This window comes from Dipteris shenzhenensis, unplaced genomic scaffold (assembly GCF_047967505.1).
Source record: "Dipteris shenzhenensis isolate YYH24624 ecotype China unplaced genomic scaffold, Dip_SZ_1.0 scaf0211, whole genome shotgun sequence".
Classification (NCBI taxonomy): Eukaryota; Viridiplantae; Streptophyta; class Polypodiopsida; order Gleicheniales; family Dipteridaceae; genus Dipteris; species Dipteris shenzhenensis.
In genome coordinates, this window is record NW_028239517.1 from 1,060 (window position 1) to 14,897 (window position 13,838).

Sequence of the window (13,838 nt, forward strand, 5' to 3'; positions counted from 1 at the left end):
TCGAAGATCGGGAGGGGTCGTGGATATTGCGTACAAGATCCGAAGCTGTGTGAAGATGGGGAATTTCCCATTGATGCTGTATCTATGTCTGTTTGAAATGTAAATCATAGCATTCACCTATTTGGAAATGGTAGAGAGATACAAGAAATACCATTCATGGAGATATGGACCAATGGTGGTTTGACTCCGAATGAGGCACCTTGCGAAGCGTCTAGAAATTCAACAAATTTATTCATTCCTTTTCCACATATGGGGGAAAATAATACTTCTTCTACTGGAGGTGGCGAGGATTCTTCCAATCCGACGGACTTTTCTTATCCTCCAAACGATATGGATGAATCGACGCGAGAGTTTGTGCTTAAACATACATTCATTGATCAACTAGAATTGCCTGTTAAGACTTATAACTGTCTTAAACGAGTTGGTATACGTACGATCTGGGACCCACTGAATTACAGTCAGGAAGATTTAGAGAAAATCAAGAACTTTGGAAGAAAATCTGTAGATTAAGTATTGAAAACTTTATGGGAACGTTTCGATATAGAATTACCCAAGAACAAATCGTATGTTGATTGGAAAAAAGATGGGTAAATACTCAAATATATTTTACCTAGTTCCCAACCCATTCCTCATTCTAACCCTTAGGGGGTAAACCGAAACCAGTGGAGGATCGGTATCGGTAAGAATCGGGGTAGACGAGTTAACTTTGTTTGTTTATCACGCCACGGGAGGAGGGGACAGTTAGTTATCTGACTGGATCTGGGGGGGTCTTGGATCGAAACGATCCAACCCCAGATCGACTATTTACCACATGGAGGATCGGCTTTTTTTTGGTGCCAGATCGATCCTAAAATAGTCCCAAAGTTGAAGATCCATCGATGGGTAAAGCTGCTCCGATGCCTAACCGAATAGCTACTGCAGTACCAATCGGAGAAACCGTTGTAGCTACTGAACGTCGAAATGGATTCTGAAATTTATTCACATTCTCGAGAAAAGGCACGGTCAACGAACCTGCCGGTACCGACGCCATCAAAGGGACACCCAATGATTTATTAGGAACTGTACGGAGTATTTGAAACACGGGAAAGAAATACCACTCGGGTAGTATCTCTAGGGGAGTTGCAAAGGGATTCGCTGGTTCACCGATCATCGATGGTTCTAGAACTGCCAAACCTACGGTACATGCAATGGTTCCTAAGATTACTACGGGAAATATATATAAGAGATCGTTGGGCCAAGCAGGTTCTCCGTAGTAGTTGTGTCCCATACCCTTGGCTAGTTTTGCTCTTAAAACAGGATCACTCGGGTCAGGTTTTTTTGTTATTGGGATAGACTTCTCACTCCCCCGGTAGAATCGGACGTGGAGATTTCTTATCAGCCGGCTCAAGCAAATCCTCGAATATTTCCGTTTACAAATTCCAGTGGGGAACCGGAGGAGTCGTAACTTCATAATAATCTCTGATACTTCCCGAAGCGAGAACCCTTGAAAAACGGAGAGTTATTCTACGGAATAGCTTATTATCCGAGTGAGCTTAAGAAATTTCTCCTCAAGAAGCTTCTTGGATGATCTCGTATCCCACACACGCGTCGTATCTACCCACAGATACGAGACTCTTGAGAAACAGTACCTGTGCGGGATCTTAACTTGTTACAACTTCGGCTTCCTCTTCCCCCGGATCGTTCTCTTACTCCGACGGTTGTTTCTCCGCATCGTACCAAATGCAGAGGAAGTGGATGCATTTTGAAAACCATATGTTTGAAGGGGTGAAACTGCCTGTGACTCGGGTATGCATGGGATTAGACGGAGCCTTAAGGATGAGTTCGACCATAGGAAGCATTCCCCAAAACACCTCATAGGAAGGGAAGTGTTTTCATATCCAAGTTTTAAACCCCAATTATGAGGTTGGGGAGAGTTGGAGCGGAGACACATACTTTAGTGTGGCAGCATTCGGTATAAGATCTGCATAGCCTATGTTTCGATACAAGTCACACACTCCCATAATCCGATCTTCCGCCTCCAGACACTTCAATTCATTTCCCTCGACAATTCGAGATAGGAATTCGGTCCACTAAGGAGTCTTCTATTTCTCTTGGTGAGAAAGACTAGTGGCAAGGAAAAAATAACCCCTCATCTTGTAGATTGGGGTCCTCCCGCGGATAGATCAATCAATACCACCCATCCGCTGGATTATAGATTTTCATTACAAGGGACCCGAAATGCCTTGTTTACGGATCATCGGGAAGTGCATTAGCATAGAAACAGCTGTGAGAGGCGGTGAGACGAAAGTGTGTGAACTATAGAAACGAGTCAATGTAGATTGACCTACACTAACACTTCCTCGTAGTAGCTCCACCAACGGAGATCCTATTAGAGGAATGGCTTCCGGTACGCCGGTTACAATCTTAACTGCCCAGTAACCGATTTGGTCCCGAGGCAAGGAATATCCGGTTACACCAGAAGATACAGTTGGTACGGCTAGAATTACACCAGTAACCCAAGTTAATTCACGAGGTTTTTTGAACCCTCCTGTGAGATAGACACGAAATACGTGTGGAATCATCATTGAAACCGTCGTACTTGCTGACCATCAATGAACAGATCGAATTAGCCATCCAGAATTCACTTCGGTCATTATATATTGAACTGAGGAAAAAGCTTCTGTAACGGTCGGACGATAGTGAGAAGTCGTGGCGGAACCAGTAGCTACCTGAACCAAAAAACGAGTCGATGTGATTCCCCCCAAGCGATGAAAAATGTTCACATGAGGAGGAACATATTTACTGGTAATGTCATCAGCAATCGCCTAAATCTCAAGACACTCTTCGAACCAATCGTATACTTTATCAAGATAGGCGGGCTTCTACGACCCCCCCCCATACAAACTGTACGTGAGTATTCAACCTCATACGGCTTAAACGAAAACGTCTGAGTAACCCTCCGTTCTACTACTAATCACTTCGTGTGGCGAAATATATTGATCGGACACATTCCGATCCGTGGGAAGGAGAAGGTGAGTTGACTAGTGAAAGATTCCGTCGGAATTTTGCTTTAATCTCGTGTCGGCTTTTGGCCATGGGAGGAAATAAGGACTCCAGCGTCTCGAGGAATCTCTTCGTCTTATCGTTAGGTTTATCCGGGGGAATAACCGAGATAAATAAATGGATAGAGTTTCTATCGTTTCAATGTCAATATCTGGATATCTGTGAACCTTAGATCCCCACTACACTCCGACGAATCCCCTCATTACTAGGTACGAAGATTGAATGGGTGGCAATTCTTCCTCGTTAACATCTTGTGGAACGAAGCGGTTAGTGTTTCGAAGCAGAGACGCAATCAAGTATGAGTAGTTATTCTCAATTCTCAAATACGGAAGTGTTATATCAAACATATGATTAATAGCTACCTCGGTTTATAAATAAGAGGTTGGATCTTCTATTCGACGTTGGGTGACAATCCTGTGGCGAAGTCTGAGTGGTAGATTCATACGAATTAATCATAGTTCAGACATTATTGATTAATATATTAACCCTTGCGCTTTGGATGCTAATCACCCGACCGCTATCCAGCAAGATAATAATACCTCCCCTATAGGAAATAGATCGTCTATCTATTGAACCAGATTGACTGTAACGAGTCACACACCCGTATTATCAAGATCCTTGGAAGTTTGAGTTACGCGGTTCAACTACCCCTCCGCGGGAGGGATTTCCTACCGCTCCCCAGCTATGATGGCTGGGGGAGCTCGGAATAACAATCCGGTCTTTTTTTACCAACTTATCGGGATACCATCCAGTAAGACGGAGGAGTTATATATTTCCGGGATGGTGACTGGGAATACTGCAAATAGAGCCATGAAGAATCCCATCGGGAGAGTAGTCCCCCAACCAGGAGCAACTTTACCATATTCCGAATTGAGTGGTTTTAAAGAGATTCCCAAACCACTAATCTTAGGTTTGCCTTTTGGGGTGTCATCGATAATCTTCGTAGCCGTATAACTTATTCGATTGATTGAGAGTTGATAACTTTATATGCTATTATACTGAAAACGAACCATCACTGTTTTGGATTACCTAGCAACGGAAACTGCAACTCTGGTCGCTATCTCTATATCTCGCCCACCCGTCAGTTTTACCGGCTATGCTTTGTATACCGCTTCTGGTCAACCCTCCGCGGAGCTTAGAGATCCCTTCGAAGAACATGAGGACTGATTAGACTGGGGGACCTTCCTATAGTAACGAAGGAAGGTCTCTTATTCTCCCCCCCTCCCTGTGCTTTTGGTGCTTCTGGCGCTTCCGCTCGTGGAAGAGGGATACTCGCGCGGGAGAGATAGCTGTTTCTCCAGGAAGTTAAGTATCATTTCTTCCCCTTACTAAGGATCCTGGGTGGCTCTCGGAAGAATATGGCAAAAAATATTATACCTAGAGTGGCTACCGGTAGAAATGTATAAACCAATGCTTCCGTGGATTCGGTCGTGGAATGGGATTTCGGGGATGACTTTCGCACTAATTTGTAAATTCCTTAGTATTTTCTTCGTGTTTCTCCAACGGCACCCACTAACTTCCTTCCCCCCAGGCCCGAACCACTCAACCGGACCAAGTGGTTAAATTACCTGGGTGTATCTGCGATAGGGAGTGGTTGCTACAAATAATTTCATTGATTAAATACCCGAATCTGGGAATTGGGATGGACAAAGAGAAGATCTCTCAAACGATTCGTCTCTTGGTACTTGGATCCCCCAACTTCTGGAATGCTCCAAATTCGACTTGAGAATCTAAGTCGGGATCGATACCGGCGAACACGTCTCTGAACAAGGTTCTAGCACCGTGCCAGATGTGTCCGAGGAAGAGAATAAGAGCAGGCGTGGCATGACCAAAAGTAAACCGACCTCGAGGACTACTACGAAAGACACCGTCCGATTTCAAAGTGGCACGATCAAATTCAGAGATCTCGCCTGATTAGGCACGTCTAGCATATTTCTTCACCGTAGCGGGGTCGCTGAAACTAGTTCCATCTAGTTCACCACCATGAGATTCGACAGTTACACCTACTTGTTCAACACTGTATTTTGATTCCGCCCGTCTGAATGGAACATCCGCCCTTACGATGCCTTCCCCGTCGACCAGGACCACCGGGAATGTCTCGAAGAAGGTGGGCATACGGCGCACAAGTAACTCATGACCTTCCTTATCCTTGAAGACGGCGTGCCCTAACCAACCGACAGCTATTCCGTCACCGTTGTCCATAGCACCTGCTCTGAACAATCCACCCTTGGCTGGGTTATTACCAATATAATCATGAAAAGCTGATTTCTCGGGAATTTTGGACCACGCTTCCGATAAACCAGAATTTTCAGCTTTGCTAGCACGGATCCGCCGATCTATCTCTTGCTGAAAATATCCCTGATCCCATTGGTAACGGGTGGGACCAAATAACTCGATTGGAGTGGCGGCGGAGCCGTACCACATAGTCCCAGAAACTACGAAGGCGGCGAAGGAAACGGCAGCGATACTGCTGGACGAAACGGTTTCAACATTCCCCATGCGTAGGGCCTTGTATAACCGTTGGGGGGGACGAACACTAGGATGAAATGGACCGGCTAGTATACCTAAAATACCTGCTGCGATATGGTGAGAAGCTATTCCTCCCGGAGTGAAGGGATCGAAACCCTCAGCTCCCCGAGCCGGATCCACAGGTTGTACTTTACCGGTTAATCCATAGGGGTCCGATACCCAGATACCGGGCCCAAATAAACCAGTTACGTGAAATGCTCCAAAAGCAAAGCGAAGTACTCCTGATAAGAATGAATGAATTCCAAAAATTTTGGGTAGATCGAGGGATGGTTTTCCCGTGCGTTCGTCGCGAAACAAATCCAGGTCCCAATGGACCCGATGCCGGATAGCAGCTAGAAATAATAAACCGGATGGGATAATATGAGCTGCAGCTACACCTTCATAACTCCAGATACCTGCGTCAGTTACGGTATCTCCGGTAATGCTCCAACCCCCCCATGACTTCGTTATTCCGATACGGGTCATGAATGGGATGACGAACATACCCTGTCTCCGCATCGGATCAAGAACAGGATCAGATGGGTCGAAAACCGCTAATTCATACAGAGCCATTGAACCAGCCCAACCAGAGACCGGAGCCGTATGCATTAGATGTACAGAAATTAAGCGACCGGGATCATTTAGTACAACAGTATGAACGCGATACCGAGGCAAACCCGTTGGAAACCCCTTTGTTGAAAATGAATGGACACTACGTGACTTTCTCGCGTCGGAAGCCTGCGCTATAAAGAAGTGGAAGAGACTCTCTTCAATCCTGAATGGAGATCCCACTTGGAATGATACGTGTAAATACATTGGTGTATAGGCGGACGTATCGGTGTGGGGAGCCGAGAATCCCCCCCTCCTAGCGGAGGGAAAGACATAGATATTTTAGCATTTACATCTTTTACGCAACAACGTAGAGATTGGTCCCATCTATCTCGCGGGAAATATTCCACCACCAATCAGATCTCGGATCCCTCGGCTATGTACCACGGATTCCACGAGTAGACGCCTCAAGAGATGCAAATTCATTCCGACTAGACATGTTATAATACAACACAAGCCTCCACTTCCATCGGGTGTTACGCTTTCGTTTAAGAGACAACTACAACTTACTACCGGTTTCCGTATGCCAATTGGTGTTCCGAAGGTGCCCTTTCGTCTACCTGGGGAAGAGGATGCGGTTCGGATTGACGTATAGTGCGACTCGTTAGACATATCGAGTTGTATGGAGCTACTCCCCATCATTTCTCATCCGAGCGATGTGTCTCTATCTCACTCAGACTGATTCTTTGGTAGTCGAACGCGTGAGACTGGAACGAAAGATTCGATAAAAGATCCATCAATCGTCGGAATCCATGGCTAGTTGGAACTAACAGATTCGCCAGGCTTCGGTCGCTAAATCCCGCGAGTCGATGATGACAAGGATAACCACAAGATTGAATGGGACTTGAATTAGTCAGTGAGTCGGGGTGGGGTGCGGGATCTGAAAGATGGAGTGGGGAAAGAGGAAATGAAACTATTTGTTCTACATGTACAAATAATGATCGGATTTATATCTCCCCGAAGTAGAAAATGAGCCTAAAGATTCTTTTGAGAGGGACTCAATTATGAACAAGAAAACATTGGTGGGAGGGGGGGGTGTACCCCCCCCCCCCACCAATTGAGATATGGTTCAAGATGTTTGGGAGACCGAAGAGACGAACCTGAACCATAAATGGAATACTGGAAAATGGATTAGATTGGGAGGGTGAAAGAGGTTTTCATTAACGGTGATACATGAAGTATCTCTTCCTAAGGGATGTAGAACCTGTTTTGCTCCTTCTCGTACCGGACCCATGCTGGTATACCGGAACCACTGGAGCCGTATGCTTCTAACGATGCTCGTACGGTTCCGGAGGAGGGGGGCGCGGAGACCTATCCTGATCAACCGTCTCTATCGAGAGAGGCTTCTTTTTTTGGGTCAGCAAGTGGATGACGAGATTGCAAATCAACCGATTGGTATCATGATGTACTTGAATGGGGAGGACGAAACCAAGGATACGTATTTGTATACAAACTTTCCCGGTGGGGCAGTATTATCAGGAATATCTGTTTATGATGCTACGCAATTTGTTGTACCGGATGCACATACCATTTGCATGGGATTAGCCGCTTCAATGGGATCTTCCATTTCAACCGGAGGAGAGATAACCAAACGTATAGCACTGCCTCACGCTTGGCGCCAATGATTTGTATGGGTCGAAACTATGCCTCCGCCCGATTGCGGTAATAATAGCATGGCACTTAAAACTTGGTGGAATTCTAGGTATGTGTGCAAGGACCGAAGTAGTGAAGCACCGAGATAGTGAAGTGAGTCAGGAAATTCTTCGGTAGGGATTCACCACCAGTAAGTGCATCTACTCTAGCGTCGCAGAAATCCTGGGGTGAGGGATGAATCCCTACAATTTATCCCGAATCGAAGGATCTTGATTCTATCTCCCGTAGAGAATATCCATATAAAACCTTGGGATTGCTGGAAGGGATGAAGCAACGGAACCACCATAGTACTTCTGGTAAGAAAGGGTGGTATATGTAATTTCTAAGAAGCTGGCTCTGGATAAGAGATAAGAACCCCACCCGATTTCTGGAATTGGGATTCTTCCACTTGCAAAATATTTGGTAGTCAGACACGGAGCCGTATGCAGAAGGAGCTGCCCGTACGGTTGTCTTCGGATTGAATTGCAACGATACTGAATCAGGGTTATGATTCATCAACCTGCGAGTTCCCATTATGATGGACAGGCGGGTGAATGTATTATGGAAGCAGAAGAAGTATCGAAACCTTGTGATTGTATTACTAGGGTTCATGTATAAAGAACCGGCAAACCTTTATGGATGATCTCCGAAGACATGGAAAGAGACGTTTTTACGTCAGCGAAAGAAGCCGAAAATCATGGTATTGTAGATCCCGTAGCATCAGAAAACTCTCCAGATTCAAGATTAATTTAGTAACTTCTACTGCTTGGTGGGGAATGTCCGGGACTCACGAGGAGTCTCCCGATATGAACAGGGGAGATCCCTACATTCCGGTACTTTAGGAATCGATACTATTTGGGTGTGGGTATTTACCAAATGTCATTCACGAATATTGATTTGCGGGGGGGGGGGGGGAGGAGCAACACCCAATTCCTCCCTCTCCCAGGTTTATGACTTGTGTGAATCACCGCTATCTCCACCACTTATTCCATCTCCCATATTTTCTATATGAGGTTGCCCGGGAGATAAGGATTCTACCAACTCAATGATTGAGGTGTCCTCCATGGTTAGGAATAGTCCGAACCCCAAAACCCTGCATCTTTTGGATATGCCAACCAATCAACAACTTATTAGGAACGCAAGACAACCAATGGAGATTGGAACAAAATCCCCTGCCCTTCGGGGGTGCCCCCAACGCAGAGGGGTATGTACCAGGGTGTATGTGCGACACGTTTGAATCGTAAACCAAATGATATTGGGGGGTCGGTGTCGCAGCAAGATCCCTTCACTGTAATTAGGCAAAGATCCGTCATCTATATCCTTTACTGAGAGACGAAAATTCATAGTTCTGATTGGTGCAAATCCAATCATCTTAGTGTGAGATGAGAAGCAACTTATCAGTGATACTAAAAAAATCACTAAGCGACGTGGGGATGAGGATATCGATTCCCATATCTCTGCTGGAATCCCTGCAATGGCGGTAGCTTTGCTTTGGGTCAACCATCCAGCCAACTACCGAAGTGAAATACCGTTACTATACAAATAAGTCTTTCTAGGATGAAACTCTTTACCTGATCTCTCAAGTCTTGAGTGGAGCCGGGGATTGGAAACTATACGACTTACCAACAGTAATTCCATTTCCCCCGTCATCGGGAAATCATAGGCTCCGGTGTATAGGAAGGACCCAACTGTCGAGGAAGATACTACGGAAACTTTGGAATCCATAACTCCCTCTGGTGCAACTTCTTTATCAAGAGGCATCTGATCTCGGGGATTTGTGGACGGGAAGGTTAAGGTAGCAAAAGCCATTGGAATCATTATTTTCTACGTCAGATAGGAAAGTCTCTTGCGGGAATTGTTCTTTCAAAAGAATTAAGTGACCAGATTCAGATTCTATTTCAACTATTTCTGATCCTACTAATCCGAATAATTCGGATATCAGGAGTGCGGGAATTGAGAGTTTTGGTGTGCCACCGCGACCGTGCATGCCACCAGATCTACACTTAGCAATTCCGTCTTCTTGCTAGAAGGATGCATCCAGACGGTTCCGATGATATGAGAGAGGTGGGATTCATTCGGGACTGAAGGGGGGGGGGGGGGGTTGTATCACCAGTGTGACAGACAGAGTCCCCAAAGAATAATTTTGATATTTTGTGAGGGTAAACACTCAACGACTAGGGTAAAACGCGGATCTGTGGCTCGGAAACGTCGCAAAAGTATTCCTGAAATTACATCTGGATTTAGGGGAGCTCATTCAAAGCTATTTAGAACGGCGAATCAACAGGAAATGAAAGCATTGGCTTCTGCTTATCGAGATAGGAGTAATCGAAAGAGAGAAATTTGTCGCTTACGGATTGCCCGGATCAATGCAGCAGCACGAGGGAATGGAATTTCTCATAATAGGATGATTCACAATTTATATGAAAATCGAGTTTATCTGAATCGCAAAATACCTGCATAGATAGCTATCCTAGATACTCACTGTTTTTCCGAGATTGCACAACTACCAGTATACGAATCTACTGGTTGAAAATAAGAAACCTCTCCGGATATTGTCTCCCGGAGAGGCGGAACGGACGGTAGTAAACTACAAATATTCCACCCGGAGTATTGGTTCCGACTCCTATTCATTTCTCCATTTAGGGTTAATAGGATCGAGTAGTCGGTTGAATGCCAAATCTTTCAAACTAGAACTTAATTGTCTAGTCGCTAGCAATGCAAGGTCTAATTCTCGTTATTCGAGAACGGTGGCAAAGCTAAAATACGAGCTCTTTTGATTGCGACAGCTATTGAGTGCTGTTGTTTCGGGGTCAACCTACTCATTCATCTGGGTGAAATCCTTCCCTGTTCACTTACAAATCGACGGAGTAAACTTATATTTCTGTAGTCAATAATCTCGTCGGATCGGATGGATGGAGAACGTCTACGCGAAGACTGCTTAGATTTATTCGTGATACCTTTCATGACATTTCCGAAAACTATTGATTATTTTCCAGTTGATTAGAAACAGATCACTTATTTCTTCGACTCTTTGTGAATGGTATGTTTGTAGCAGCAGGGACAGTATCTCCTCGATTCCAATCAAGTAGGTGTATTGCGACGATTCTTACGCGTAGTATATCGAAAAATACCTAGAGATTTGTCGTCAGTCCCTTTTCGGGTGCAACTTGTGCATTCCAAAGCAATAGTTACTCTCGCATCTCTACTTTTAGCCATAGGATTCATTGAAATAAGTGAAGGAAATGGGGGAGGAGTGGATGGGAAGATACCGTCTCAGTAATAAATCATTAATAGAATTCCCGATTTATCGATTTCCAGTAATGAATGGATCGCTCACTGCTCCCCTCACGGAAATCGATCTATTTCTCCCACCTTACTTTTGTTTTGCTCAACCCCCGCCTCCCCCCGACTAGAGAAATGGAAATATCAAGGCATCTGGAAAGAATCGATTTATTTCTATTAGTAAACCGGCTAGCAGCCCAAACCATATCGTAGCCAACACGGGGGCCGTGGAAAGATAAATTTTTACATCTTGCATTGTGAATTCTCCTTCGTTTTTCAATCGACTAGGAAGATGATGTGTCTCTTCCAGTATTTTTACCACGACCAACCCCAGTAAGGGAATCGGATTCTTCCGGTCTGGGAATGATTCGGAGGCGACATCCTCTCGGGACATGGTTACTTCTTAAGTGGGTAGTCAAGTTCTGTGGCTATCAGTTATAATTACTTGGATCACGCGTCTCAATACCGAGAATGCCAGTCGGAGATCGAGACCAATAGGGATGTAGCGCAGTTTGGTAGCGCATTTGTTTTGGGTACAAAATGTCGCAGGTTCAAATCCTGTCATCCCTATTGTTCCCCGTACATCCCAAAATGATATTGGTGAGAAATTGGTGACAAGAGAAATCCATCTGGGTAGATTGTTTGTGTTATTCAACTGATTCCCCCACAAGAGACATTCCATTTATCTTCCTCTCTCCTGGTCGGTGAAAGAACCACTCCGATTAAGAGTCTGATTCTATTCCCGTGTCCGGATGTCCGCAGATTCTGATTAGAATGGAAACTGGCTTACGTGGGGAATGGAGCGCCCTTAGTTCAGTTCGGTAGAACGCAGGTCTCCAAAACCTGATGTCGTAGGTTCAAATCCTACAGGGCGTGTTTCTCCGACTCAAGTCGGTATCAGCTGGTTCGACCAATACCCACACATACTAAGAATTTGCATTTCCCGATCCCTCTGGATTACCAGAGAGATCTTAGGAATGGGAGAAGGATATGGCAAATGAGTCTCCGTCTTCTACCGAATATCTAGTTGGTCGCCACGTCGATATTGCAAATATGCAGTTACAAATAATCCAGCTAGAGTTATTGGGATCAAACCCAACACAATTCCGGATAGCAGTGCTTCAACCATTTGGGTTCACATACATTTAGTACAAATACTTACCGAAAAAGATTCAGGTATTAATTGGTAATAGATGATTGGTAAGTGCGGCGGATCAGTAAGTGCTAATGGGCACTCCTCGTTCCTTCTAAGCTGATACTCTTGTATCATTAAGCCGGATCTTATTCAATCCAACAAATAATACTGAAGTTGAGATTGGTGCGGACGATAGAAAAGCGAAGTGACTCGGTGGAGTAAGCATAGATTTAAGTACCAAATTGATTTAGCAGATAGGTTAGTAGAAAAATAATTGGTTACTCGGAACTATCGAAAGGGGATTCGAAGCTTGGTAGACATATGAGAGCAGTTTATCCGACGAGAAGATCGCGTTTCAGAAGCTGGGAATGGGATCGACAGTTCATCGAAATATCTCCAACCTCTGAATGAGTGGGAGGAATCGAATCTTCCCAGAAAGAGGAACAAGACAAGATTGGATATTAATATCTCAATTATATGTATCAGATACCCCTACATGACCAGGTTCCCCCGAGTTCTCGATGGAGAATCCTATAGTTCTAATGGCAGGATTTGATACGGAAGTCATTCGAAAGAAACTTAGACGTGGTGGGTTAACCACGCGCGTTGAGACTCACCGGAAGCATCGGAACCTCCAATTGAACAATCGGGGAAAAAAAAAGAATCATATTCTTTCCATAGGTTCTCCTAAAACGCGGAGAAAATACTGATAGATTTGTATACTCGGGGGGGAGGGGGGGAATTACGGTTTCTCCGCTCGGTTTATTTACAACTCGTTTATTTATCCGGCGAAATAAGAGGAATATTGCTGCTTCGAGGGGGGGCTAGCTATACTAATCCAGTATGTTTCGGGTATACCCTCGGTATAATAATGACAACTTAACGGGGATCGCTCAGGTATACCGGTAGATTCTCCATCTACTGGTACTCACACCTCTCGGCAAGCAATCCTCCTTAATCCCGCAGGGATATACGGAGCTGAACATGTCTGGGAATACGGGAGAACGTCCTTCTGCTGACATTATTACTAGTATTCGATACTGGGTCATCCATAGCATTACTATACCTTCTCCGTCTATTGCAGGTTGGTTATTCGTCAGTACAGGTTTGGCTTACGACGTTTCTGGAAGTCCCCGCCCAAATGAATATTTTACGGAGAGCCGACAAGAAGTTCCTTTAGTAACTGGCCGCTTCGATTCGCTGGAACAAGCTGATGCATTTACTAGATCTCAGGAGGTACCAACGACTCCAGATAGAACTTATCCGATTTTCACCGTTAGGTGGCTAGCCGTCCACGGACTAGCTGTACCTACAGTTTTTTTTCCAGGCTCTATATCGGCAATGCAATTCATTCAGCGATAATCCCTATATAAGCTATAAATCCACGACGCAACCGAACCCGAATAAACAGAGTGTGGAATTGAATCGTACAAGCCTTTATCGGGGACTCTTATTGATCTTCGTACTTGCCGTCTCATTTTCCAACTACTTCTTCAATTAGAAACTGAAGAGATTTGATAACCCCAATTGGGAAAAACTAAGACCTGATTTATTTGTGACTGTTCGTGTCTCGAGTCGTGACTAAATAATGAAATCAAAAAGGGAGGGGGGTGGGACAAATGGCCAATAC

The 13,838-nt window shown here is 44.8% G+C and overlaps 2 non-coding genes across 2 annotated transcripts; both read left to right on the top strand.

Moving 5' to 3' along the window:
* Positions 1-11,569: 11,569 nt before the first annotated feature.
* On the top strand, positions 11,570-11,643 carry TRNAP-UGG (transfer RNA proline (anticodon UGG)). Its single transcript has one exon. It is a non-coding gene; the product is annotated as a tRNA-Pro (tRNA).
* A 232-nt stretch (positions 11,644-11,875) lies between these two features.
* TRNAW-CCA (transfer RNA tryptophan (anticodon CCA)) lies at positions 11,876-11,949 on the top strand. Its single transcript has one exon. It is a non-coding gene; the product is annotated as a tRNA-Trp (tRNA).
* Positions 11,950-13,838: the final 1,889 nt, after the last annotated feature.